Source organism: Panthera tigris, chromosome C1, assembly GCF_018350195.1.
Source record: "Panthera tigris isolate Pti1 chromosome C1, P.tigris_Pti1_mat1.1, whole genome shotgun sequence".
Lineage (NCBI taxonomy): Eukaryota > Metazoa > Chordata > Mammalia > Carnivora > Felidae > Panthera > Panthera tigris.
In genome coordinates, this window is record NC_056667.1 from 45,269,460 (window position 1) to 45,296,660 (window position 27,201).

Consider the following 27,201-nt stretch of genomic DNA (forward strand, 5'->3'; position numbering starts at 1 on the left):
GAGTTGTATGAGGACCAAGAACATTAGATCTGGTTGCGTACTTAGCCAGTCATTCCACAGCCACTTGTGGGGCTCCCCTGATCTATCAGGCACTGAGGTTCTGGGGTTTGGGAGGTGAATGTGAGTGTCCACCAACAAGGGCAAAAGACACCTGCACAACTAACCACAGGCAGCATGCTAAGCGTTATTAGGAAACTGACTGTGCACCCAGTGACACCGATAAACACTCAGGGTTCTTAGGAATACAGAATATTTATAGAATAAATTATTATTACTGCTGTTCACTGGGACATTAAAGGCCCTTCTGAGTCTCCCTTCCTGACTTCTCCCTTCAGATCCCACATTCCCCAGATGAACACTTAGACCAACAGAACGTATAAATGCAGCTGGCTTCAGAACTTGCAACACTATGGACTTTTTTTTTTTTTTAACCCTCCAGGAGCCGATAACTTGGAAAATCCCAGAGGTGACTCAGAGACTTTCAGGGAAAGCGACCAAAGCTGAAGCCACTAAAGCCCCTGGACCCTACCAACCCTACAACGTCCCCTCTCCCGGGGGCAGAACTGGCCAGAGCTGAATCCCACAGACCTTCTCACCGCCTGCGGCAGCTGAGGGAGGGCGCAGGGCGCCCCGCGGGATCTGCTCATCCAGGCTCCAACCTGCCGCTCAGCTCTGGGTCAATTGTGGGTCCCTGGGCAAGTCCCTCCAAGGTCAATGTCCTCTTCTACAAAGTGGAGATAGAATTTTTCTACCCTCTTTTCCTCATAAGGCTGCTGTAAAAACTCAACAGGAAAGTACAGTATTGTGCAATGACTTACCTGTAAGAAAGAATCCATTCATTCTCTATTTGTTGAGCATACGCTTTGTGTCACAAGCTGACCGCAATAATTTACTGGGTACTAATTCCATGTCTCAAATTAGTTAACAATTCTACACTACATTTCATATATTACATTTGTCAATACATATTTTTTAAAAGCTTAGCTTTACATATATTACCTAATTTAATTCTCATAGCAAGCCTGTAGGTATATATTTTCTGTATCCTTATGTTGGGTTAGGCAACCTGCTTGGGTTACACAGACGTGGCCGGGGTTTAAAAAGCTGGACTCTGAACCTGAGCAGGCTAGCTCCAGAGTCTGTGTTCCCAGCCTTTACAGTACTTCCCTCTCCCTGGGGGCAAAACACGGTTTCTGCCCTCGCGGTCGGGTAGGAAAGAGAGACAAGTAAGCAGACAATGACAGTATACAGTATGATACTGCTGTGATGGGGGACGTACAGGGGCTCGTTCTGACGGAGCCCGGGGGTATCAAGGAAGACTTCTCGGAAGAAACAGATATGGGGTAACAGAGCCAGAAAGCCCCGGGGTGAGAAGGAGGCTGGTGCATGTGATAACAGAGGGGGCCAGGGAAGAGATCAGTTGGGGGGGGATCGCACAGGGCCTTGTAAGCCAGGGTCCCAGCAGGAGAGAGGAGGCACGCTCGCCTGCACAGTTTAAGAAAAGCTTAAGAAAGGGACTTCACACAAAGTGAGGGCAGGGACTAGGAGACTGATAACAGATGTTGTAGGGGTCATGGGTTAGCAACCAGCAGCACCAGCAGCCTGAAGAGATGAGAGGCAAGAGGAGTATACAGGACTGTGGCAGGAGCTGTGGCCTGTGGTCCAGGGGCACAGCCCTCCATGGGAACCTGGCAGGAAGGAAGCAGGAGGTAAATGCTCTGACCACTCTCTCCTCCCCTCCCACCGCCTGGAGCTTCGGGGGTTGAACCCAACTGGAAACACGCATGCAAGCAGGCTCTGTTGGCACAGTCAGGACGGCTCGGGGTCTTGAGGCACAAGGCGGGGTGAAGAAGGGAAGATGGGAGACCGATAGGGGGGTAATCCGAAAACAGCCCTGCCATGGGATTTGTTATTCATCCTGGGGGCCACAGGGAGCCATTACTATACTAAGTGGAGTATCATTCTAGAAGAATGGATCACAGTGTGAAGGAGAAGGAAAGCAGCATGCGGGCTGGAGGCAGGAAGGCCCGTTAAGAGGCCACGGCGGATGTCGCCATGGGAGGGGCGTGGGCCTGGACCACAGCAGTGGTGTTTAGGGTAATGAGATTCTCACAGGTCATTAGGGAAGGGCCTCCCAAACCTCAGGAAACTGCATACCTTTCCTTTTCCTCTTCCTCTTCTCTTACACGCACCCCTTACATGCACCCTCACGGGCACTGAGCCACGTGCCCTGGTGCTGTCCCCAGCTGCATCCTCCGTTCCTCTGACTCAGATTCAGCTCACACTTGCCGGGCATCCCCGGGAGAGCTGACACTGTGTCACTGTGTTGTTTCATTCATGCCCTCCGCAGACCTGTGGTCCGGGCACTCTGCTTTCGTCGTACAGCTGAGCGCCGAGAGGGTCAGACAAATCCAGAGACTTGCCCAGGGTTCCCGTGGCAAGTAAGCGGCACAGCCAGGACTGGGAGCCAAGAGTGCCTGGCACCCCCCCGCCCGGGGCCCTGACTATGCAGAGTAGCCCCCCTCCTCTTCCCTTCTTTTCTCTTGCCGCCCCCCCTTTGCCCTGCCATGAGACCTCTGACTCTCACACTTTGCCCCCACCCCGGGATTTCCTCGGTGAGAGGCATCACTCCCCACGGGGTCCTCAACAGCCAGATCGGGACTTAAAGTCAACTTCCCACTGGCACAGGAAGCCCAGGGCACCGCGGGGCCCCACAGTGGCCTCCGAAACGGAGGGCATCGCCTGCTGTGGGTTGGGTGATGATCACAGTAACTCTTTATACCTGCAGGCCACTTACTTTACTTTATGCCAGGCACTGTCTGAAACGGGAAACCCCACGTGGTGCGTATGGTGAGTATTCCCATCGCACAGATGAGAAAACAGAGGCGCGGTTTAAACGAATTACCTAAGAACACAAAGACTGTGGGTGGCAAGGCTGCATCAGAATTCGGGCAAGGTGGTTCCTGAGTCTGCTCACTTAATCTCCTCATATGTTTTTTGCCGGAGCTGGAAAGTCCCAAAGGACATCCAACATCACCCCTCATTTTGAAAATGAAGACCATGAGGCCCAGAGAGAGGGAGGGGAGCTTGCTCCAGTCCGTGGGTCCGTGGCAGAGCCTGGGCTAGCACTCTCCCCCCGCCCCAGTTCCAGAGCCCCTCCTACCTCTGGCACTGCACCCCTTCTTAGCCTTCCATGGAACTAGTCTCTCCTGGCTGGAAACGGGCTGGGTTTCTCGCTAACAGCTCGATTATACTGGGGTGAGCACTCCACTCCAGGAAGCCGGTTTACGGGACATTAAAGTCTCTTGCTAATGACCTATGTTCCTCACATTCAAACTGGAGCCTGGCCAGACGCTCCAGGCAACCCCTTGCAGGAGTCACGAAGCTTTTGGCTGGGGAATAAGCGAAGTCACATATTTCCAGAGACAGGAAAACCCCTAGGGTCCCGTTGCTCAGCTCCTCCACAACCCACAAGGAGGTCGCTGTGCAGCCAGTGGAAGGCATTTTTTTTTTGGCCTCCTGAGATTCTCCCGGAGGATACCTGGTTAGCCTAGGCTCCCATCACCCTCACCCCGGAATTGTTCTATAGATGAAAAACTGTCACGGGCTTTTCGATAGGGGATGTCTGTCCAAACCCCACCTTGAACCAACGGGGAAACTGAGGCCAGCAAGGAGACTGGGCCAGCTCCAAGCCACACGGTGGGCCAACAGCTGCCAGAGGCAGGCTGGAAACCAGACCTGTCCACTCGGAATCCTACTTTCCATCACACTGGCTCCTCCCAGCACTCTGCCCAGAGTAAATAATCCCTGAAAGTGTCTTAGGTTCTTCTTAAAACTTTAAACCGTTGTAGATATCTTTGCAAAGACATATTTGTGGAAATAAAGAAAACAATCGTTCAGGGAATAACTTGTCTCCCTCATCCCTTACTTAATCTGTTTACTCAGCATTGCTGGGCCAGTTACCCAGCTGTCCCCTTCCTTCCCCGGGGGCTTGAAAGAGGTAAATTTAGGACATATCAATGAGCTCAACGAACGAATGTTTGTGAAGTGCTCTGCTTCACACAATGGTTTCGTGTTACATTTTCCAACAGCCTTGTGGGGTAAACACGAGCGTCTTGCAAGAGACGGTATGGCATGCCGTCTCCACCGGACACGAGAGTGAGGTAGACCAAGGGCTGGATCCCAGTCTCAACACACACGAGCCACCCGAGCTCAGGTCACTCATCTACCCTCTCTAAGCCTCTATTTTCCTCACTTATAAAACGGACATCGTACCCACCTCACAGATTTGTTGGGGAGACTGAATGAGGCAAGGCGCCCAGCACACGATAGCACTCAGAAGATGCTAGCAATGGTTATTCTTGCTTCCTCTGTGGCCAGGGGCCACATTACCAATAAGGCAGTCACCCCTGGGGTTTGATAACCCAATATAGGCAAAAACTACACATGAGCGTCAGAAGGGCCGGATGGATTCCAGCTGACAAATCCATAGCGGGAGCTGGATATACTCAGGATTGGCACATCACCCTGGCTAATCTAGTCAGGGTGAAGCCGGGTTTTGTGAGGGAGCTGCTGGGAAGATGCACCACTTTTTTCTGTTGGATGTGTACCCAGAGAACGCAGGCATGGAGGTGCCGGCTGCCATGCTGGCACTATGTGGAAAGTGGGAATGAAGCCAGCAGGGAGAAAAGAAGGCCCAGGAAGGGAAGAAAGGGGGTCCCCGATGACATCGTCTTAGCAAGTTCTGCCCCAGGGCATTCAAAGGGCAGGAACCAATGCATCCTTTTTTGGGTTGGGGGAGAATGTCTATCACTTACAAGTGAAAGAATCCTACAGATTCACCCACTGGCCCCCGGGGTCTTTGATGGATCAAGAGAGCCACTGGCCCACTGGGAGAGAAGAGTTGGGCGATGCCACTGGAATGAGATACGCAGGGCACTTCAGAGAACTGTGGAGGAGTTCTACTTCTTAAACTGGAGAGCGAGTATGCAGGTGTTTTTGATGTTATTCTCTGTGCCTCGCATGGATGAAAAATCTCACCAAAAAAATTTTTTTAATTCCACCTAAAGAAGTATACCTCACAACTTTTCTGGAGACAATCCGGCAACACATTGTATTGTGTCCTGTGTATTTGTGTAAACACAAGTGTATTTATCCATTTTTAAATTACCAACTGAAGGTGCACAAACAAGTTAACCCTAAAATCCCTCTTCTTATCCTAAGGAAACATTACCGTGGGCACAAAGATTTATGTTTCACACTGTTTATAATTTTCAAAAATTGAAAAGACCTTACGAGATTGATCAATAAGGAACTGAGTAAATCCTTATGCGGGAATATTTAATCATGAGGAAGAATACAGTAGATTTTTCAATGTGCTAACAGGGAAAATATCTACAATATAAAGTTAAGCGGAAGGGGTGGGAGAGAACTAGGTGTCATTTAGAAACTGCATTCAGTATCAGGAGCAGATGACTTCATCATAGTGGCCTAAGCTCACAGGGGATTATTCTCCAATGTTAAAGAGAGCCTGAAGAAGGACGATCAGAAGTGGTGTGGCTGTTCCTTTAAGCTGTCAATGATTCAGACACTTTCTTGTGGCCTCCAACGTGTAGCTTCCATTCTCAGGGTCCCCTCATGGCCTAGGATGACTGCTGGAACTCTCCTTCACGTCTGTTTTGTAGCTAGGAGGAGACAGGAAATAAGCTAAAAAGATGCACCTCCCACCTGACTTAGCCTCATTTAAGCAACCTTCTCGGTGTTGCACAGTCTGTCTGCTTATCTGCTATTGGTCAGAAGTTAGCCACATGCACACGCCTTGCTGGAATGGAGACTGGGAAAGGTAGTCTTTATTCCAGGTGGCAAAATGCTCAGCTAAAAATCAAGATTCTGCACTAAGTGGGGTGTGTGTGTATGTGTGTGTGTCCACATGTGTGTAGACTGCAACATACATGTTTATGCGAACAGAGAATAAAGTCTGGAAGCGTATGCATATGACAAAACATTGTTATGTCTGGGAAGTCCAATTAGAAAGGATTCTTTCACTTGCTACTTCGTATCATCCTGAATTAATAAAATTATTTTCAACCACCTTATATTACTTTTAGACTCAGAAAAAAAAAAAAGCCATAAAGATTCCTCAATACTGGGGACAAAAGAGGTTAATGATGTTAAAATCCTATAACGTGAACTTCAGAGTGTGCTATGAAATTGGCAACAATATTTTATTTATGCCAGGGTTTGAATACACTCATCTACAGTCATGCAGTTAATAACCATTCTTAAAGCCTTTAGTGTGTAGTAAGCCTGAATAAGGCTGAACATTGTAGACGTGAAAATCTCTCTTCTGATCTAAAGAAATTAGATCCTCCTGGTGGTGCTCTGATCATGAGTCAATGAAGACTTCCTTTTACAAACATTTCATCTCCCCACGAGACTCATTCAGTGAACATTAACTGAGTGCCCACCACAGGCCAGGCAATTTATCAGGCCCTTTCAACCTTTTCTCACTTCATCCTTAACAAAAGCTCTGTCAGGCAGATACTACCGTCCCATTTTATAGATGAGAAAACCAAGCCTGAGAGAGCTGAAATAAGTCACTTGATCACATATAGCTCAACACTAGATCTATCTGACCTTGAAGTCCGTCCTTTTTCCATGCCAGCCCCTCCTCTGAAGGCCAGTGGATGATAAATGACAAGTAATCTTCACTGAGTTCCTTGTCTCGTACCTTAGGAGCCTCAGAGTCTGAGGCTTTCTAAAATTAGGTTGATGGCTTCCTTCTCTACCTCCGGCCAGTTTTAAATATAGGCTCTCCTATCCATCTTCCTTATTCACCAATGTTTCCTCTGCACTTCACAGACCATCAGACCAGCAGTATTTTTCCTATTGCCCTCTTAACTTCCTCTGGGAGTCTGACTTGTTACTCGTTTTGGACCCAGCGTCTTGCAAACTTGTTAATGGTCATCCTTACCTAACCGTCAGCTCTGACACAAGTCAAAAAGAGCCTCCATGTATTAGTCACCCCTTGGGGACAGGGCTCTCGGCGACGTGCCGCCCCTTCCGTGTTAACTTGAGCAAATTTCCTGGAAGCAGTGGGTGCGGTGGACAGACCTTGGGCTTCGGGCCCAGAGAAACTTGGGTGTGAATCTCAGCTGTTCGATATTTCTGAGTCTTAATTTACTTATTCCTAAAATGCAAGTAGATAATACATCTTTTCCAGGCTGCATGGGGGGCGGTTAATGGAGATAAGTATTTTATCCCCTGGCACCTGGGAATTGCTTAATAACTTTGGCTATTTCTCTACCTTTCAGTTTTCTTGATTGAAAATGCCCCAAATTCTCACTTTATAGCTAAAGCATACCAACACCGGTTGTAACTGTGCCAATAATTACATAGCACAATAGTCCAAAGCACAAGCTTTAGGATTGACTGCCTCAACCCGAATCTCAGCTCCATCACCTGGTAGCAAGGTGACCTTGGGCACTGACTTAAATCACCTGAACCTGTTTCTTCAACTGCAAAATGAGTTGTCTGACCTTACCTACCTCGTGGGGTTAAATCACTTAGAATAGTGCCTCGCCCATTTGTGAGCACTCAGTTTATGTGAGCTATTACAGCTGCCGTGCACTGAGCTCCTGCTACATGCCAGCCTCTGCGTTCAAGTCTCATCTATGTGTTCTCATTTCCACTACGTCATGGGTCACACAATCCCCACCTTTAGGCTGCGGGAACCGAGAGTCACGGCAGGAGGTTGACTTCCCCTGGATCCCACAGCTGGCAGGTGGCAGAGGCTGGGCTCAAGTCAGAGCTCTTTTCCACTTCACCCCAAGTTTATCTCCCTCTGACTTCCAGCTCATTCTCCAAGGAGCCCCCTTGGCTCCTTCGCAATTTCCTATCCTGATATCTCAGGGACATTTCCACATTAATCTTGGTTTCCTATGCTATTTATGTTCTGTTACCTTGCCCATGCTGTATCACCAGGGTTGATTAATCAGAAATCGTGTCTCCGTGGTTATGACCCTGAAGGAAATGTTTCAGAACCCCCGCCAACCCGTCCCTGATGTCAGCTCATGAAGGACGGGCTGTTTATCAGAGGGCAGAGGGCAGCCTATTGTTGCGATATAAAGGAGAGACGGCCTGGTGGCAGCGTCTCTCACAAGACTCGGCCTCTGGGGCCTGCTGAGTAAGCAGGGGCCCATGTGGCCCTCTGTAAGCAGGACGGTGCCGGCCCAAAGTGCTGACGCAGCTCCGCTGTGCGGTGGAGGGAGGCCTGCAGGAGCAGGGATGCACACCCAGAGACAGTCACACGCCTACCTCCCCACCAGCAGAAGTTAGGATCACGCAACACGTTGACTGAGTGTTTCTCCCATGCTGAGGAGGAGGCACACATACCTCTTGGGTGTCAGCTCTCACCAGTCCCTGCCTTGCCCCCGAAGCACCAAGAACCCCAAACAACCCAGAGCTCCCTACAGGCCGCCTCCCCACCAGCCCCCCGCCGAGCTACTTCTTGCCTCTGTGCCTTCATCCATGCATTCCTTCATTTGACGAATATATTTTGACTACCTACTATGTGCCTTTTGTGGGTTGAATTGCACCCACCCAAAATTCGTATCTTGAGGTCCTAGCCCCCAATATCTCAGGATATGATCTTATTTGGAAATAGGGTCATCGCAGATATGATTCGTCAGGTTGAGGTCATGCGGAAACAGGGTGCACCCCTAATCTTATATGAATTGGGTCCTCACAAAAAGGGAAAATTTGGACACAGATGCACACACTCAGGGGTAATGCCACATAGAGATGAAGGCAGAGAGCAGGGTGAGATATTTACAAGAAAAGGAACACCAAAGACTGCCAGCAAACCATGAGAGGCTAGGAGGAAGACATGGAACTGATCCTTCCTCACGGGCCTCAGAAGGAACCAATCCCGCCTATGCCCTGATCTGGGACTACTGGCCTCCAGAAACGCGAGGAAATACATTTCTGTCGTTTGAGCTGCCCACTCTGTGGTCTCTTGTTATGGCAGGCCGAGCAAACTAATCCGGCATCAGGCCGGAGGCAAGGGGGACGCCACACTGAACAAGACAGAGGAGGTCCCTACACACATCACGCTTACATTCCCACAGGGAAGGCAGGCTGTAAATCCACAAAAATATATATAAGATGATTTCAGGTCACGATAAGTGACATTAAGGAAACTAAATCAAGGTAAAGGAATAGAGGGACCAAAGTACTCAGACCAAATGCCTGTGGGGAGGTGACATTTGAAGCCCGGAAGAAGTAAGACAGCACGCCATGAGAAGTTATGAGGAAAAGACATTCCATGCGGCCCGTGTGTATGGTGGTCCACCTCTCCTGTGCGCCCCAACTCTCACACCCGGCAGACTCATCCTCCAAGGCTCAGGTCAGATGCCATCTCCTCTGAAACAGACTTGGCTGACCTACAGACTAAGCTTAAACGTGCTTCCCTCTGGGCTCCCAGGTCCCTCGAGTTCAGGGCTTTCCCCAAAGTCCCACACTGTTTTATAATTCGGGGGGGTAGAGTTTGTGTGCAAGCCTAGATAGTTTCTGTCCCATTACTCCAGACAAATACCAGAGACACACTGCTCTGTTCCAAGACAGCAGGAAACACCTGCCCTTTAAAACAAAATAAACAAGAAGCAAAACAAAAAAAGGAGAAAACCATGATACAGACATAGCCCGAAAATCCATTTTTCCAGAGAACTGCACTTTAGTCTTCAAAGCCCCTTTCCCTGGAAGACCAGAGCTCTTCTGGAGGATCAAGCTGGAAGACAGCAGACTGACGATGAATCCGCCAAACAGAGCAGCCCCTTCCACAGGGAAACACGTGGAGGTGGACAGGAATAAGTGTGGGGGTGGACGGAGTTCCAGAAGCTCCTGCCTCACTGACATGGATGGGGATTTGCCCAAATGGCCCAGTATTCCCAGCAGGAGATGGCAGAGAGCACAAGTCCCAGCGTGGCCGGCAGCCTATAGGCCAGCAAAGGTCACTCTCCTCAGTGTGAATATCGCTGTGACTTCCATCCTTGCTGCCCATGTTGCCAAACAGCCCTCTGTTCCGTCCTGGGCCTCTGTGCCCAGGTCAAGGGTATGGATTCCACCTGGAGAGGTCAAGGTCAGATCCCAGAGCCCCAGTCCCCATGTGGAAAAAAAAAAAAAAATCTTTCAAGCTTACAAAGCATTTTTGAGTAAAATACCTCAAAATTGGTCTAAAAACGAGGGCTCTTATCCCCGCAAGCTTACTTCCACTCCCGTGTTCTCAGGAAGCACCAATACTCATGTATCATTCAGCTAGAAAAGTAATTAAGCATCTTCGTTTTACCTCTGCATCATTCCCCTATTCAAAAGATGAACAAAAGTAGCTGATTCTACTTGAGAAATGTCTCCCGGTATCCCTTCCTCTCCACTCCCGGAGCACCTGCACTCCTGCGAGCACCTTATCGCCTCACTCGTGGCTTTCTTACTACAGCAGCAACCTTCCTTCCCCCCACCACACACACACACACACACACACACACACACACACACACACACACACACTTGCAACCTACCCTCCCTGTTGGTGCCATCTTCCCAAACAGTTACCCTGATCAGGTCAGTTCTCTGCTCCTACTGCTAAATCCCCATTTCCCTCGGGATACATCCAAACTCTTTATCAGGAACCACAAGGCCCAGCACAACCCAGCTTTATCTCCTCTTACCACTGGTGCCTTCCACTTGTCTCTCCAGCAGCTGTCAACTGCTTAAAACCACATCACACCATTTCTCATCTCCGATCATCTCCTCATGTTTTTCCCTTTTCCTGGGACACCTCCCTTCCCTCACCCCACCCCACCCCCACCCCACCCCTACCTAACTCCTTCTCATTCTTTGTGGCACAGCACAGGTATCATCCCCGTGAGGAAGCCTTGCCAGGCCTCCCTCACCCCGCCCCAGCACACCTGGCGAGGGTAGGTACCTTTTCCAGCACCTTTTAGGACCCGAGTAAGTCATCTTCCCACGGCCCTTTGTTGTGACATGGTGCACCCAGAGTGACAGCCAGCCATTCATGTGCCATTCCTCTCATTTGACTGTGAGCTCCTCAAGGGCCAGAGCTGTGTTCTACTCGTGTCTACACCGCCAGCTGCTAGTCACAGCCTTGGCAGAAAGTAAGAACTGAGTAAGGGCCGAATGAAGGAAAGAATCTTTAATGGACTTGATGTAACTCATGAGTGGAAATGAGGAGCCTAGGATAATTCCAAGTTCAAGAGGCTGGATAGTGATGACTTTTATAAGCATAGGAAATACAGGATGAGTGAAGGTTTAGGCAGCAGATAGCCACCTACATCAGGAAGAGACTTCACTAGGCAGTTGGGTCTATGTACGCTTCTAGAGTTCAGGGAAAGCTCTCGCCCGAATAAGAGATATCATTTGGGGGAATCAATGCAGTGGGAAAATTCCCCAGAGGGTGGTCTAGAGTGAGAAACATAGTGGAGGAAACCTTGAAAGAACACTGGCATTAAAAGGTGGGCAGAGAAAGACAACCCGATGCAAATGACAGAGGGGGACCGGCCAGAGAGGTAAAAGCTGCTCCATCAGAGAATGATGTCAACCAAATCAAGTGAAGAGTGCATTTCCAGAAGCATGACAGGGTTTCCAAATGCAGCAGTAGCGACCACGCTTTTTCAACTATGGGCAAGGCCCTTTATAATGCAGTCTTTGCCTAGACTTCCCACCTCACCCCCTCACACTGCAGATCCTAGCCTGTCTGCATGGTTTAGGATTCCCGAATATGCTATGCCATTTCACCCTCTCATACCTTTGCTCAGTCATTCCCTCTGCCTGTAAGGTCCACATCCACCCACTCTGAAATTGTCATCAATCAAATGCCACCTTGAGCTTTTCCTCCTGCAAAGCTCTCCTAGCCTGTGCCCTGACAGGAGAGGGAGGTGACTGCTCCCTCTTGGTAAGCCTCCACTCTTCTGTGAACTTGGCTCTCATATATGACCTGTAATACCATATTTTTCTTTCCATGCTTGAGTTGTCTAGGGGCACGGGCTGTCGTATTTATTTCTATATATTTTTATAATGCCAAGACCAGACACAGTCTGGCATAAAGTCTGAAGTCCATATATTTTATTGAATGAGAAAGAAAGAAGGACTCTGCACGTCAACATCACTCAGAGAACAAACCAACAGAAATGCAAGAATCAAAATCTGGTTAAATGGTCTCCTTGGTTGGGATTTGGTTAACAGGTTTTCCTGAGAATGCCCGGGTTAAATGTTACATAGGACACATTAAGTGAGTTTTGCCCTGGCCTACGGAAGCTCCTGAGCACGGCTGCAAATGAACTAATCTGGGTGGGAGGGAGCACCTCCGCGGGGTCACAGAGAAGCATCCGTTTGTGTTGAAGCTGCCAAACTGCCTTTCCCTTGCCCCCAGCGCACCAAGGGTGTCTCATAAATGTTAAATAATCATAATGACCACGCTCAAGGGGTGTCAGTGCTCATAAAATCTAGCTTTTATGGATGATTCCGAGTCTCCTGGTGGGTGGTTAGAAATTGAGCAGGCCTCATGGCCAGAGGTCTCCATACAGGCTGCATCTGAGAGACCTATAAGCTTGGGTGGCAGGAAGGGGATCCAATCACAAGCTAGGACGCCCAACCATTGATTGATTGAGGAAGGCCACCCACACTGAGCCTTCTGGAATCCATTGGTGAGTCATGGGCCAAAGGATTATGTCTTCAATATGGGCCATCGGGCCTGATATCGAGGCATTTCCTGCTTACAGCTTAGGGGAGCTATCCTTAATGAGGGTGATGACCTGTGAGTCCAAGAAATAAGCAGCTGAGAGGAAAACCCTGGTCTCCTTTACCCCTCATGGCGGGCGCATGGCTTCCTAAGCCTTTTCTGATGGTATAATCTCCAGCAAACCTGTTTACATTCATTCATTCATTCATTCCATCATTATTCAGCTGTTGTATTCACTCTTTCCACAGACATTAATTAAGTACCTGGGCTAGATGTTAGAAGTACCGAGATAAATAAGACACGGTTCCCACCCTTGTTGGGTCCACTGTAGGAAAATGAGTAAAACACCAATTTTTATGTAATGGGTTAAGTACATATAGCCATAGAGGCACGTACAAAGGGCAGAACAGCAACCTCTACCGCTGTAGAGGATGAACAGAGTTCTACCAGGCAGGTAAAAGGGAAGAAGAGAGGGGGCTAGGTATCCATGGGGGTTGAGAAGGCATTTTAAACAATCAGATACACAAAGTGAGGGTGGCACCAAAATAGGGGTCACGACCAGGACCTCCACCTTGCATAGTTCCAGGAGCTACTACTCACATCAGCATCTATAGTCATATAGTGCACAGTCAACCCCCACACCCGTCCCACGCCTAATCGGGGTTCAGTTCCTGGCTCTGCTTCTAACTAGCTGTATGACGCTCTTGGACAATGCTTTTCCCGTTTCTCAGTCTCTTCAAGTGTGGAATAAAGAAGCTGCACCAGCTAGCTTCCAAATCTCTTCTTCCCTCTAGAGTCCCCCAGGAATCTAGGAGTCTAACCGGAGCTGAAACGACATGGGGTTATTAAAGCTTGTCATTCAGGACCAAATTAGGTATTGTCCTTGGAAATGAAACTTTACTCTTCTCCAAATCTTGATTCACACAAAGGTTGATTAAACACTGACGCACTAAAATGTAAATTAAGGATCACTTAGCCCAAGTGGTTCCTTTTTGAAAAGGTGAGACTGAGGCCCAGAGACAACAAATGATTCACTCAGAGGTAAACAGCCAAGTGGATTAGGACCAAGACCAGAGTCAGGACAAAAGTGTTGTGTGTGCCAAGCCAAGTAGTTACCAAGCTGGACCCTGACTCCCTCCAATGCTTTGTAATGGCAGAGCACCCCGTTGACCAAACCTACAGATCTAGGACTGGAGCACAATTCCAACTGATATGCCTTTAAGACCTAAGACTTCCAAACCCATTTCCTCAGAAGTAAATTGAGTCTATGTATATAGTCAAGTTACTTTAGACATGGCCAAAACATTTTAAACACCATCCATCCTGACAGCCAAATGAGAACCCAAGTGTGATCCTAGCTCCTCCCTCTCTCTATTATCTCTCGCCAGGGGGTGCCTGGGTGGCTCAGTCAGTTAAGCATCCGACTTCAGCTCAGGTCATGATCTCGCATGAGTTCGAGCCCCGCGTCGGGCTCCGTGCTGACAGCTCAGAGCCTGGAGCCTGTTTCAGATTCTGTGTCTCCCTCTCTCTGACCCTCCTCCGTTCATGCTCTGTCTCTGTCTCAAAAATAAATAAACATTAAAAAAAAAAAAATTTTATTGTCTCTTGCCAGATCCTAGATACGTGCCTCTCCCTGTCCCACCGCTGACCTGGTTCAGAGCCAGGCTATTGCGTTAGCTGGCTCACTAGTCTCCCGCCCTCCCATGCATCTTCCTCCGTGTAGCTACCAGGACGGTGTTGACTCTCCCCTGCTCTGAGCAAGCTGGGGGCACTCCCACACCTGCCAGATAAAACCCAACCTCTGCAGCATGGCACGCCACACCTTTTGCGATTCCCCCCCACCTGCCTGGCATTGTTGGTCTCTGCCTTCATACTCCTCAAGTGTGCACCGGTATTGCTCATGGGTCTGCAGTCATGCCGAGCTCTCTCGGCTCTCTGTACCTCTCCTCAGACTGTTTCCTACGCCTGGAAGGCTTCCCCCTCCTCAAATCCATCTCCTTGTACATCCCTCCTATACTAGTCTGCTCGGGGTGCAAAATACCACAGGCTGAGTGGTGCAAACAACAGAAGTTTATTTCCTCACAGTTCTGAAGGCTAAAATGCATGACCAAGATGCAGGCAGATTCAGTTTCTGATGAGAGCTCTCTTGCTGCTTAGGGACAGTCGCCTTCTCTCGTGACCTCACGTGGTCTTCCCTGTGTGTGTGCATGGGAACAGAGCTTCCTGGTATCTCTGCCTCTTCTTACAAGGACACCAATCCTGTTGGACCAGGCACCCACCTTCATAACCTCATTTAACCGTAATAACCTCCCTAAAGGTCATACCTGCAAATACAGTCACATTCAGGGTTAGGACTTCAATATATGAACTTAGGGGAGGGGGACAAACTTCAGTCCATGGCACCTCCATTTAGAGCTCTTATCTCTACGAACTGGGATGATTTATTTTCATATCTGTCTCCTCCACTGGTTTTGAGTTCCTATGGAAAGTTAAAATGGTCTCTGAATCCTATGTCAGTGACGACTGGTCTAGGTTTTGCGAGGTCCTCGTTAAGAAAAGGATGAAAAATTAGATATGAATTTAGAAAGGGCCCGTACAAGTGACGGACCCTGGAGTTAAGCTTTACAGCTTCAGAGTACATCCGCCTCTGGGCTCATAGTAAGAAGCCTCACTGGGTGCTAGAAAGACCACAGGCTGGGCTGCATTCCAATTTCTCCTTTCTTTTTGGGCAGGTGAGTTCACTGTCTGCACTTCAGTATTTCTGCATACCTGCAGGTGAGGGTATTTTGAAAATGTAATTACACAACCCGAAAAAGATGTTACGTATTTGTTTACGTGCCTACTGTCTGTGTTTCTAACTACAGTGTGTGCTCCACGAAGAAGGGGACCTGCCCCAGTCACTGCTGAATCCCAGTGTTCCATGATGGTGCCCGGAAAGGACGAGATGCTCAAGAAACATGTGTTGATTGAAAGAATGTGGTCCTTGGTAGGACCTGAAAGATTGGTGTCTGGTATCCATCTGTAAGTAAGTTTTCCCCATTGAAACTCTTGCTATTATTAATGAATCTTAGTTAAATGAATAAAGAAGAGTCAAAACACACCCACGTTCAGAAGACATAAAAATCACTGTAAGCTAGACTCTGGAGAGCATAATAATTCAAAATTTCTTATGGCCCTAAATGTTTTTAAAGCTAGAATAACAAAATACCTGGAAGGAAGAAGGGAAGGAAAAAAGGGGAGGGAGAGGGGGAGAGAGAGAAGGGGAGAAAGAAAGTGAGGAGGAGGGGGAGAGGGAGACAGACAGAGAGACAGAGAGAGAGAGAGGCAAAACAAAAGAACACAGAAAACCCTCCGGGCAGTGGGCATAATCGAAATAGGAAAGCCCCGGAAATTTGATATGGTTTCTCTGGGGACTAAACATATTTATTCCTTGTGGAGTGGCCACCTCCGTACCCTCCAGGGAGCACAGGGTGCTGGTAGGTGCTCTCCAGCGGGCTGCTTAAGAGGAGGCAGGGACCAGCCTCAGCGGACAACCTGGAATAGTGCCAAGCTCCAGTCTCTTGCAGCTTGGAGCTGAAAAGCCAATCCTCCAACTTAGCTCTGAACTCTTCACCCCAATCAATTAAGAGAAATCCCATCAAAACCTCCAGATAAGTCTGCTTGGCCTGACCCTGATGATTCGAGAGACTCTGCTGCTCCTGGAAGAATCGGTTTTCAAATGGCTCACCCTGTCGGGTTGAGGAATTCAGGGAGAGGTAGACAATCCCAGCACTGTAGAGCTGAGAGGGACTGAGCACTCACAGAGTGCACATCTCGACAGGGTCACGTAGCTTCCTTAGTGTTGTTGGGAGAAATTTCTTAAAGTGGTCTGGCTTCCTACGCAGCCCATTTAATTCTCACACTTGACCGTGTCAGTAACTCTGACTCGTGGTTCAAGCATAAGAGCGTGGCCTCGGCTTCACAGACCTTGTTTCATTTCTCACTCTGCTTCCTGTGTACTGTGTAAGCTTCACCTTCCTGGGCCTCAATCCCACCCTCCACAGGACAGATATTATCTCACATTCCTGTAGTCAAGATGGAGTCAGATAGCATTTACCTAAAGGCGGGCACTTTCAGGGCTGAATCAGTGGTGATTTCCCACCTTCTCTCTTGCTCCCTCTTCCCTCTACTCCTTTTCCCCCTCTGTTCCCAGCAGGTACTGTGATGAACGCAGAGTGCAGTACGGAGCCCTTGCTCAAAGGAAGCTCACCTCCATGGAGCTTCAAGCTTCCATGTGAAGGTGGGAAGACATGGCTTCTCCAGATCCATGCTCCCCCACAGACTTCTGGGACATCACATCCAGGCCGTGGGCCAAGCTGCAGGAATACACAGATGTCCATTCCCTATCCTCAAGGAGCTCACAGAAAACTCTAGCTAAAGACAAGGAAGAGAAAAAACCCACAGTAAGCATGAAATTATATAGAACCCAGAAGTCATGTAGAAGGGAAGGAAATGGCTTCATCAGGGTCCAACGATGACACGATTGGGGGGAAACCCAAGAACAACTGCAAAGTCCTCCTTGTCTGATTAAAAAAATAAACATGCAAAAAAAAAAAAAAAAAGTACAAGGAATTAGAAGCTCACCAGTCAGGGCAAACTATTCCTGGGCACCGCATATTCTGAAGAGAATCTGGTGCATACCAACTACTACACTTATTCAGTCTTCTGGATCCTGTGATTATTAAGGCTGGTGGGAAAAAGTATACAATTAAAGGAGACTGAAAGAAAAAGAGAGAAAATGAAAGAAGAGCAGAAAAGAGGAAGGAAGAAAGGAAGGAAACTACCTTTGGTTTCACTTGTGTGTACTAAGTCCCCTACCAGGTCCCTGCACTTATTCCACTCCCTGACTGGAAAGAAAGAAGGGGGTGGGGGAGGAAGAAATCCTTGAGATGGATAATATCTCTCTGTAACTATGAGGAAAGTAAAGCCAGGAGATGAAACGCCTTGCCTAAGGCCACATAACCGTAAGCAGAGAACAGGGATTGAAAGTCAGCTATGCCTGGGGCGCCTGAGTGGCTCAGGTGATTAAGCTCAGGTCATGACCTCATGGTTTATGGGTTTGAGCCCCACATCAGGCTCTGTGCTGACAGCTCAGAGCCTGGAGCCTGCTTCGATTCTGTGTTTCCCTCTCTCTGCCCCTCCCCTACTCGTGTTTTCTCTCTCTCTCTCTCTCTCTCTCTCTCTCTCTCTCTCAAAAGTGAATAAACATTTAAAAATAAAAAATAAAATAAAAAAGAAAGTCAGCTACACCTGACTCCAAAGCTCATGTTCCTTTCAGGGTATCCTGATCCCTGGGACAGACTCTACCATATTCTTCCCAAATGATGGCGTAAATGGAAAGGGGTAGTCATGGGTGTAGGAATATGAAGAACAGAGACATGAGCCCTTCCACGTGCCCAAGGAATCCCACCACCCCTGTGACTGACTTCTCCCTTTGCTATTGAGTTAACCCTGGGCAAATTGCCTAACCTCGGTGCATCCTGGGTTGTCTTACGTGTAAAACGGATCCCTAATATCTTCATCATCTGACAAAGGAGAATAGATTAGCTAAATTCTTTTTTTTAATGTTTATTTATTTTGAAAGAGCACACGAGTTGGGGAGGGGCAGAGAGACAGAAAGAGAGAGTTAATCCCAAGAAGACTCTACACTCAGAGCAGAAGCCTGATTCAGGGCTCAAGCTCATGACCCTGGCATCATGACCCGAGCTGAAATCAAGAGTTGGTTAACTCAACTGACTGAGCTACACAGACACCCCCAGATTAGCTAAACTCTTGAGATCCCTTACAGTCTACTCACATCACAGAATTTCATACCTAGAAAGAACTGTAGAAATTAGCATTTCTCAAGCTTGAGGAATGGCTAAATCCTATGGCAGCTATCTCCATTTGGCCTCTTTATCTGTTCATGAATGAATTTTTAGTTGGTCACAAGAATGTCCAGCTAAAGAGATTTCTTGGCATCCCTTGAAGGTAGGGGTGACCACTTGACCAAACTATGGGCAGGGAACTATAAAAAGAAGTGATATGTGCAACTTCTGCCCTTTAAAGGAAACAGTAGGCTCTTGCCTTTCCTCCTTTCCTCCTTCCTGTTGGATGGAATACAGACTCAATGGCAGGAACTGGGGCTGCCATCTTGGATCACAAGATGGAAGGCATGTGTGGAGAACTACAGGGCAATATGACGGAAAAAGCTGAGGTCCTGATGCTTGAGAAGCCATCGTTCCCCTTAGGATGCCTATCTGGACTTTATATTTGAGAAAGAAATAAATTCCTATCTTGTTTGTGTCTTCTAACAAATACATCCCATTTAAAGAAAAAAAATTCACAGATTCCCCAGTTTGGGAAACACACTGCACAGAAAGTGAAATGGGAGAAATTTTAGATATTTTCAGGCTGCTGCCACAGTCATACATATAAATGCCAAGGGAGCGACTGAAATTTCATGTCCATCCATGAGAAAAAGGGGTGAGGGAGGGCCATCAAGATAATCTGGATTATGTTTATATGTAATGGCTAGAGCGTTGGATAATCATTTAATGTATACACAAAATTATAAAATTATCACAGGACTTTTTAATTGCCCTCACCCCTACCTTGAGCCCAGGGACCCGAGAAGCCAGTTTAGAGGGAAAATGTTCGATTCGGTTGTTTCAAACTAAATTCCACTATACCTCCAGGGCAATGTCTAGGACTCAAAAGTCCTGAGAGGATGAGGAGGACAAGTTGAAATCTAAAGCTGAAATCAGCAGAACCTCAGGCCACAACCCCATGGCTTTCATCTGGTTTATATATTGGGGTTCCACAGAAGAGTTCAAAGAGCTCTGCTGATCACATGTCACTAAGTGAAACCTTCTTGCTAATAGAGAAGGGACCTAATATCCAGAAAGAGGAAGTGATTTGCCCACAACCACACAATGAGGAAGAAGCCCAGTTCCCAGGCCTAAAAAGCAGCCTCTTTCACCTGAATCTGACCTACTGAGCAGACCATGCAGCTTCTAAGCTGGGGACAACCCAACAAGGCCTCCTGGAGTCCCTCAGCCCACTCTTACCCCAGAGATGGAGCTTCCCTTTTGTTCATAAGTTTTAAGTGACTCTCCATCTCCACAGCCAGAAGAGAAAGCAGCTTTGACCACAGCAGGTGCTCCCAGCCTAAGGATGAGCTGGTGAATTCCCATACAGGCCCCAGAAAGTCACAGGTTAGCCAGCCTGCTCAGCTGACCCACAAACAGATGGTTTCTCTCCTGGGCAGGATGGGCCATGACAACAGATAAGGGAAGGTGTCGCATTGTGATCATGACCAAAGGTCACTTCTACCCAGAAAGTAGGATCAGGTAGGTGCCTAGTGTCAGGAACAGACCCCCAAATGCCTGGGCACTGGTGTTGGCCACAAAGATTAAGATTAAAAGTGTGTTGGGGCACCTGGGTGGCTCAGTCAGTTAAGTGTCCAACTCTAGATTTCAGCTCAGGTCATGATCTCACAGTTCGTGAGTTCGAGCCCCACATGGGACTCTGCGCTGATAGCACAGAGCCTACTTGGGATTCTCTGCCCCCCTCTCTCTGCCCCTCTCCCACTTGCACATGCTCTCTCCCTCTCTCAAAATAAATAAGTAAATAAATGTTTTTTAAAAAGAGTGTCTAGGGGTGCCTGGGTGGCCCAGTTGGTTGAGCGTCTGACTTCGGCTCAGGTCATGATCTCACGGTTCGTGGGTTCGAGCCCTACATCAGGCTCTGTGCTGACCGCTGGCTCAGAGCCTGGAGCCCGCTTCAGATTCTGTCTCCTTCTCTCTCTGTCCCTCCCCCACTCACACTTTGTCTCACTCTGTTTCTCAAAAATAAATAAATGTAAAAAATAAAAAATAAATAAAAAAAAAAAAAGAGTGTTTACTCATAGGGATGATCCAGAAGTTCCCGGTTCTCAAAGGGCTTTTACACACATTATCTCATTACATACAATCCTAGAGGGAAGGACCCTTATGATACTGTAACAGACACCAGAGGCCCAACAGGATCTCACTAGAACACAAATTCCTCCAGGGCAGGGGACTGTGAAGACTTTGTTCACTACTATTTCCCTCATGTCTACAATACTGAACTTGGAGTGACGCCCACTGATTATTTACTTCATAAGTGAATAAACGGCTCTGCCAATCTTCCAACCTCATCCCTTCAAGGCCCCCAGGACACCACGCACTCTCCCTTCTGGTCACAGTGAACGACCTGCAGGTCCCCAAATGAAGGAAGCTCTTTCCCAAGCCTGCAGGTTTTACACATGCTTATTCCTTGGCCTGAAATGGACTCTTCCACCTCTGTCTTCTGCTGGACCTCTACACCTCAGTCTTGACATTCAGGGCTGCAGTGTTCAGATCTGCAAGCTGTTCACAAAGCAGGAGTGACCAGTCCAGGGGGGCGGTGACTGGAGGCACCAAAGGGCTCCACCTGCCAAGCGGTGCAATCTGATATGGGGATGCCCAGAAAAAAAAGGTGGGGGGGGAGCGGAGGTTGGCACCTTTTTCAAATTTTCATGAAGGTTCCACTACTAGGGTTGTTGTGGTCCTATTGCCATCAGCTCCTCCAGGGGCTCTGTTCCCATACCCCAGGGTAGTTTAGGATCCACTCACAATGTCTGGCCTTGTCGGTTTCCCCCTCGAGGTTGTGAGTGTGTCCACTATGGGGGCTGTCTTGTTAGGTGTCTCATCCACCAGGACTGTGCCAGGCCCACAGTAGTACAAGAAATGTTAGTGAATGACAAGGGAATTGCCTTTTCCACGGTCACAAAGCCAGTGAGCGGCAGAGCGGGCTCGAGCCCCCCCAGACCTCCTGTAATCGAGGGCAGAGCTGCCTTCCACAGTAGAAGCCCTCCTTCTAAATATCCCTTCTTGAAGCCAAGCCTTCAGAGACACTTTAGTTAGCAGTGAAGACAAGCCAGAGTGGCTAAATTAATTTTAAGAACTGCATGCACCTCATCCACTAGGTCAGTGAGGGTCACTCGTGAACAAAAATATTTGGGGGGAGGGACTTCAGTTTTGCACCCCCAATTCATAACTCTATCTATTGGTCACTCTCCACCCAGATTTAAGAGATTCTAAGTTCCAGCAGGCCCCATGCCTACGGTGCCGGCTATCCTGACCAAGCTTTGCCCCTCTGATTCTCATCCTGCAAACCTAAACCAAAGTTGCTTTACCAAATGGCTTCTCTAAGGGGTCGCAGAGCCAAAAGCATCTCACACTTTGGTTTTCTGGGATGATGTGATCCAGATCCCCCGATGGCATGCTGCACGGGAGAAAGTGAGGAGGAACACAGAAAATCACCACGTTGGCAGCCAGGAGATCCAGGTCCTTGTCTTGTTTGAGCAGGAAATTCATCATGGGAAAAGTGGTATTTGACCCTACAACTGGAGCCAGAAGTGGAGCTATTTTACCTGCTGAGGCCAAAATCCCCAAGGGCAGTGTCAGAAAGATGGGAGTCAGGAGAAGGAGGGCTGTGATCAATTCTCTATCTAAGGCGGGGTTACGCTAGATGGAGCAGAGAGAACCCAGGACTGGTCTCCAGGGCCGGTTCCGCCACTTTTTCACTCTGCGACCTCTGCGACCTCGGGCACCGCTGGACATCTCTGAGCCTCAGGTCCTCATCTGAATGTGGGGGTGAGACACATTTCTACTGTGAAAGGTTTTTTGTTTTTTGTTTCATCATGCCCTTCTTTCCTTATCTACTTTCCTTATCATGACAGATAACAGAGTAGTCAAGAGCCTGGGCTCTGGGCTGAGATTTGCACTGTGATCTTGGGTAAGTTCCTTCTGTCTCAATTTTCTCCTTTGTAAAATACTTGTAAAAATACTATATTTTGTCCAATACCTCATGGAGTTGTTACGAGGACTAAAAGAAATGCAAGTGTATAAAGTAACTTATTTAGTATGTGCTAAACAAGTGAACTACTCTTACAGAAGTCGGACCCTCAGTTATTAAGAAATCCAGAGAACACCTTAAAGGGTAGAGAACCTGTGTTCCAGGCCATTTTGTCTTTCCTGTTCTGTGCCTCTATTTATTTCCTCAGTAAAATAAAAGGGTGGGGGCTCCCTAAGAGTCTTCTAGTCAGTCCATCCTGTAGGTACCGATACATGCCCCTTGGAACCTGTCTCAGCCATGGAACTCCCTACTCGTCTTCAGTGGCCAGGTTACATTTAACTTCGTCTGGGAATGCTTCCTTGTATCACACAGAAACAAGCCAACACACAAAAATGACCACTGGAATCTTCCCTTGCCTTGAGCATTCACCAGATACTTACTGTTTCCCTAATCATCAGTTTCCCTCCTCTCCCCACCCTTGCAAAGCCCTTACCCCTGGAGGGCATGTCCCAGGTGGAGTATTACAAAGTGCCCAGGCTATTAAGGCAGATCTGGGCGAAGCCGAATTCTAGATGACACTGGGTACGTCACTTCAACCCTCTAAGCCTTGACTGCCTTATCTTAAAATAGACAGACTAATATCTACATCATAGGGGTGTGAGGATTCCACGCAGGGACAGCCAGGAGCTGGAGCACAAGTCCCTAGAAAGGGCTGGAAGTCGCCTTTTTCTCCAGAAACGTCCCAGGCTGTGGCAGAAAGCACGAAATACAGGGCTGGAGGACCGCACGCTGTGCTTTGTGCAGCGTGGAGATCCAAATCATCCTGCCGCCTCCCCCACGGATAAACCACCGCCGCAAAGAGTTAACGTTCAACCAACCACCCTACTGACCCCATTCTTTTCAAAACCAGACCTGGCTGGAAGCCCTGAGCTGCTCCCATTGGGCCCGTGCCTGCCCCGCCCTCCAGCGTCCCACCCGAGGCGCGGGCTGGGGAAAAGCACGCCAAACAAAACCCTGCTGCTGTAATCGGGGTCACCCCAAAGACGCTCCCAGGAAAGCGCGCCGCTGCCGCAGAACTCCGCACCCGCAGTCTAAACTGTGGGCCTGGGGATGAAAAGCAGGGAACTGGGTCCCAGCCGGCCTCACTCCCACCCCGGGACACCCGGGCCGGAGGCAGGGCTCCGGCGCCCACGACGCCCAGAAAGGCGCGCGACGAGCTCACCGCGGGGTCTCCGCGCCCGGCAGCCCGGGCAGGCCCCGCCCCCGCACTCAGGCCTCCAATCAGCGCCTCCTTCCGCCTCCAGCCGCCCGAGTGCAGTGCCTGGGGCGGCGGGCGCGCGGGAAAGCCGGCAGAGACCCACCACCGGGCGCGGGTCTCGCGGCAGGCGGAAAAAGTGCTAGGAAAAGCGCAACTCACCTTCTCCCGAAAGGCGGAGAGTAGTCCTCACGGGAAAATGACCGCAGAGGCTATTGCAAAAAGGAAAAAAAAAAAAAAGAATTGGACAGTCACAAAGGCGTGTATATATATATATATATATATATATATATATATACACACACACACACATATGTATATACACATATATATATATATACACATATATATATGAATATTTTGAAAAGAAAAATCCATACCTCACCCCCACGGCTTTAACAATCCATCGCTCCCATCACCCATACCTATGTCCTCCCTCCGCTCCCTCCGCAGCTCCAAGGCTAGCCTCCATCACCTTTACTCGGCCTCAACTCCTGTGCCCCATCCCCCACACCCGTCCCGGGCCGCACCTGGCAACCCCCAAGCTGGTTAAAGCCCACCCCCGGCCGCCCTCACCTGCGTCCCGCCCCGGGAACGCAGCACGGGAGCAAGCTGCCTTGCTGCCTGGTGTCGATAAATTCCTGCGAGGAACTTCAGGATTTCCCGAGTGGATTCTTCCCCCCTCCTCTAAAGGACATTGCACATCTACTCTCTTATCAGCCCAGCACCTTCGCTCTCCTCACAGCGGCTCGTTTGGCCGGGATATTACTGCGGAGGTAGGTGCAATCGGACCAGAAAGGACACTTTTCACCTAGTTCCCCCACCCCCTCGTCTATGGCAGCCTGACTTCTGCCCGCCCCCGCGCCTGGTGGTCTGCGGGGTCGCCCCGGCCCTTTTCTAGGCCTTGCTTTCGCCGGTACTCTGTGCGCATGCCCTTCCCTTCTCCCCACCCCGCCCCCCCCCCCCCCCCCCATCATTTGCCCCTTGCTTCCAAATCATTGCCCTCGGCTCACGAGTTTTCTCCTATCTTCAAAAACAAAAGCAAACCAAAGCCGAGCCAAAAACCAAAAATCTCTCTTGGTGCCCTAATTTCCTCCAGCTACCTACCCGTTTGCCCCCTTTACAGAGCAACTCATCAAGAACCCTTAATGCCAGTGGTCGTCAAACTTGTTTGGTTCACCTGCGCCTGAAAGAATATAGACGAATCATGTACTCCAAAACCGATTTTTAAGTTAACGTCTAAAATTGTTCATTTTAAGTTTAAATAGTTGCAAACATGATAATTTATGGCAATTTGTAAATATTGGAATTATAAAGGCACTTACTATTTTAAGTGTGTCCAAGTGAATTTAAATATAGCACTCTGTTGCTTGCAAGAATGAAAGATTTAAAGAATCAGAAATTTTGCATAGTTCCTTTTATTCCTTGAACTCTTATTTTTATCCTATTTACCTCCCCTCCAGAATCTTAGCCTACTGCAGATTATTCGATTGAAAGTCTTTTATTCATCATACCTTATATCTAACAAAACATGGATATAAACGGAAATATAAAATGCTCCGCTTCCCGTGTCCATGTGGTTCAAAGTATCAGAAAATTCCATCTGGGGGTGCCTGGGGGGCTCAGTCCATCAAGCGACTGACTTGGGCTCAGGTCAGGATCATTGGGCCCTGTGCTGACAGCTCAGAGCCTGGAGCCTGCTTCAGGTTCTGTCTCCCTCTCTCTCTGCCCCTTCCCTGCTCACGGGCTCGCTCTCTCTCTCTCTCTCTCTCTCTCTCAAAAATAAATAAACATTAAAACATTTAAAAAGAAAATTCCATCTGAATTATAATAATTATCAGTAGTACACAATTGACCAAAACGACAAATATACTATGGATTTTTAAAAATAATTCTGAAACGTATAAAGTAAAACTTTATTGGAAATGAATCTCATAATGAGATCTATGAGGATTTTCTCAGTTCATATATCCATTGGCATATATTTATTGCTAGAATGGCACAAGGTTAAGCATCAAATCTGTTCCTATTTTTCATATTTACAGATGTCAGCAGTGAGAAACCTTATTCTCAAAAATAAGTATGTGGGGAAAGAGTTTGTTGTAAGAATGTGACTCAATTCTTCGAATTCCTTCTAAGGCACGTTCCAAAACCACATCGCGAACTACCATCAAAAATTGTTTTCAAAACTGTATCATTGGATAACAAATCAGGGGCTCAGTTTAGGGTATCGTGAGGTGCCTATTAGATATTTGGGCAGAGACATCAAGGGAATGCATTCTCTGCTATGGAGAAAACTGTGGTCTCCAGGCAGCATCAGGATGTGAAGTGACTGCAGAGGCCGACCCTGACCCTGACGGCCAGTGGAATGGGAAGAGCACTGAACTGGAGTCAAAAACTTGGATTCTGGGGTGCCCCGGTGGCTCAGTTGGTTGAGCAACTTCAGCTCAGGTTGTGATCTCACAGTTTGTGAGTTCGAGCCTGGCACTGGGCTCTTTGCTGTCAGTGCGGAGCCTGCTTGGGATCCTCTGTCCCCCTCTGTCACTGCCCCTCCCCCATTTATGCTCTCTCACGCTCTCTCTCTCTCAAAATAAATAAACATAAGAAAAAAATAATAAAAAAACTTGGGTTCTACTCATGGGACCTAGTCTCTGCTGACAGTGTGAGCTTGCCCAAGTTACGCAACCTCTCTGAGCCTTAGCTTCCCCCTTTCCCCTTTCATGGGGTCCACAAAATCTGGAGCAGGAGGAGCTCTCACTGGGAACACAGACTTTTCTGAGTTCTTTAACTTCTCAGGAGACCAGAATAACACAGATCCAGATACGGCTGCATCACCAGCCACACAATGAGTTTTATTTTATTTTTTTAACTTTTAAATATAGTAAGATATGCATAGTATAAAGTTTATCATCTTAACCATTTTTAAGTGTACATACAGTTTAATAGTGTTAAGTGTATTCACATTGTTGTACAACTAATTGCCAGAAGTTTCTCATCTTACAAAATTGAGATTCTATATCCATTAAACAATTTTCTATTCTTTCCTCCTCCAGTCTCCGGCAACTGCTGTTCTACTTTGTTTCTATTACTTTGACTATTCTATATACTCCTATAAGGGTGATCATATCTCGTATGTCCTTGTGATTGGTTTATTTCATTTAGCACAATTTCCTCAAGGTTCATCCATTTGTAGCATATGTCAGAACTTCCTTCCTTGTTAAGACTGAATAACATTCCACTGTAGGTATATACCAACTCTGAATTTTATTTCACACTGAGATGGGATTTTTTTTTAATTCAAAAGATGCTA

The 27,201-nt window shown here is 48.1% G+C and overlaps 1 long non-coding RNA gene across 1 annotated transcript; it reads right to left on the reverse strand.

Annotated features, from left to right (window-relative positions):
* Positions 1-5,430: 5,430 nt before the first annotated feature.
* On the reverse strand, positions 5,431-24,707 carry LOC122241229. The gene is made up of 3 exons (XR_006221264.1): positions 24,468-24,707; positions 24,054-24,103; positions 5,431-5,684 (listed from the first exon to the last, which is right to left on the reverse strand). It is a non-coding gene; the product is annotated as an uncharacterized LOC122241229 (long non-coding RNA).
* Positions 24,708-27,201: the final 2,494 nt, after the last annotated feature.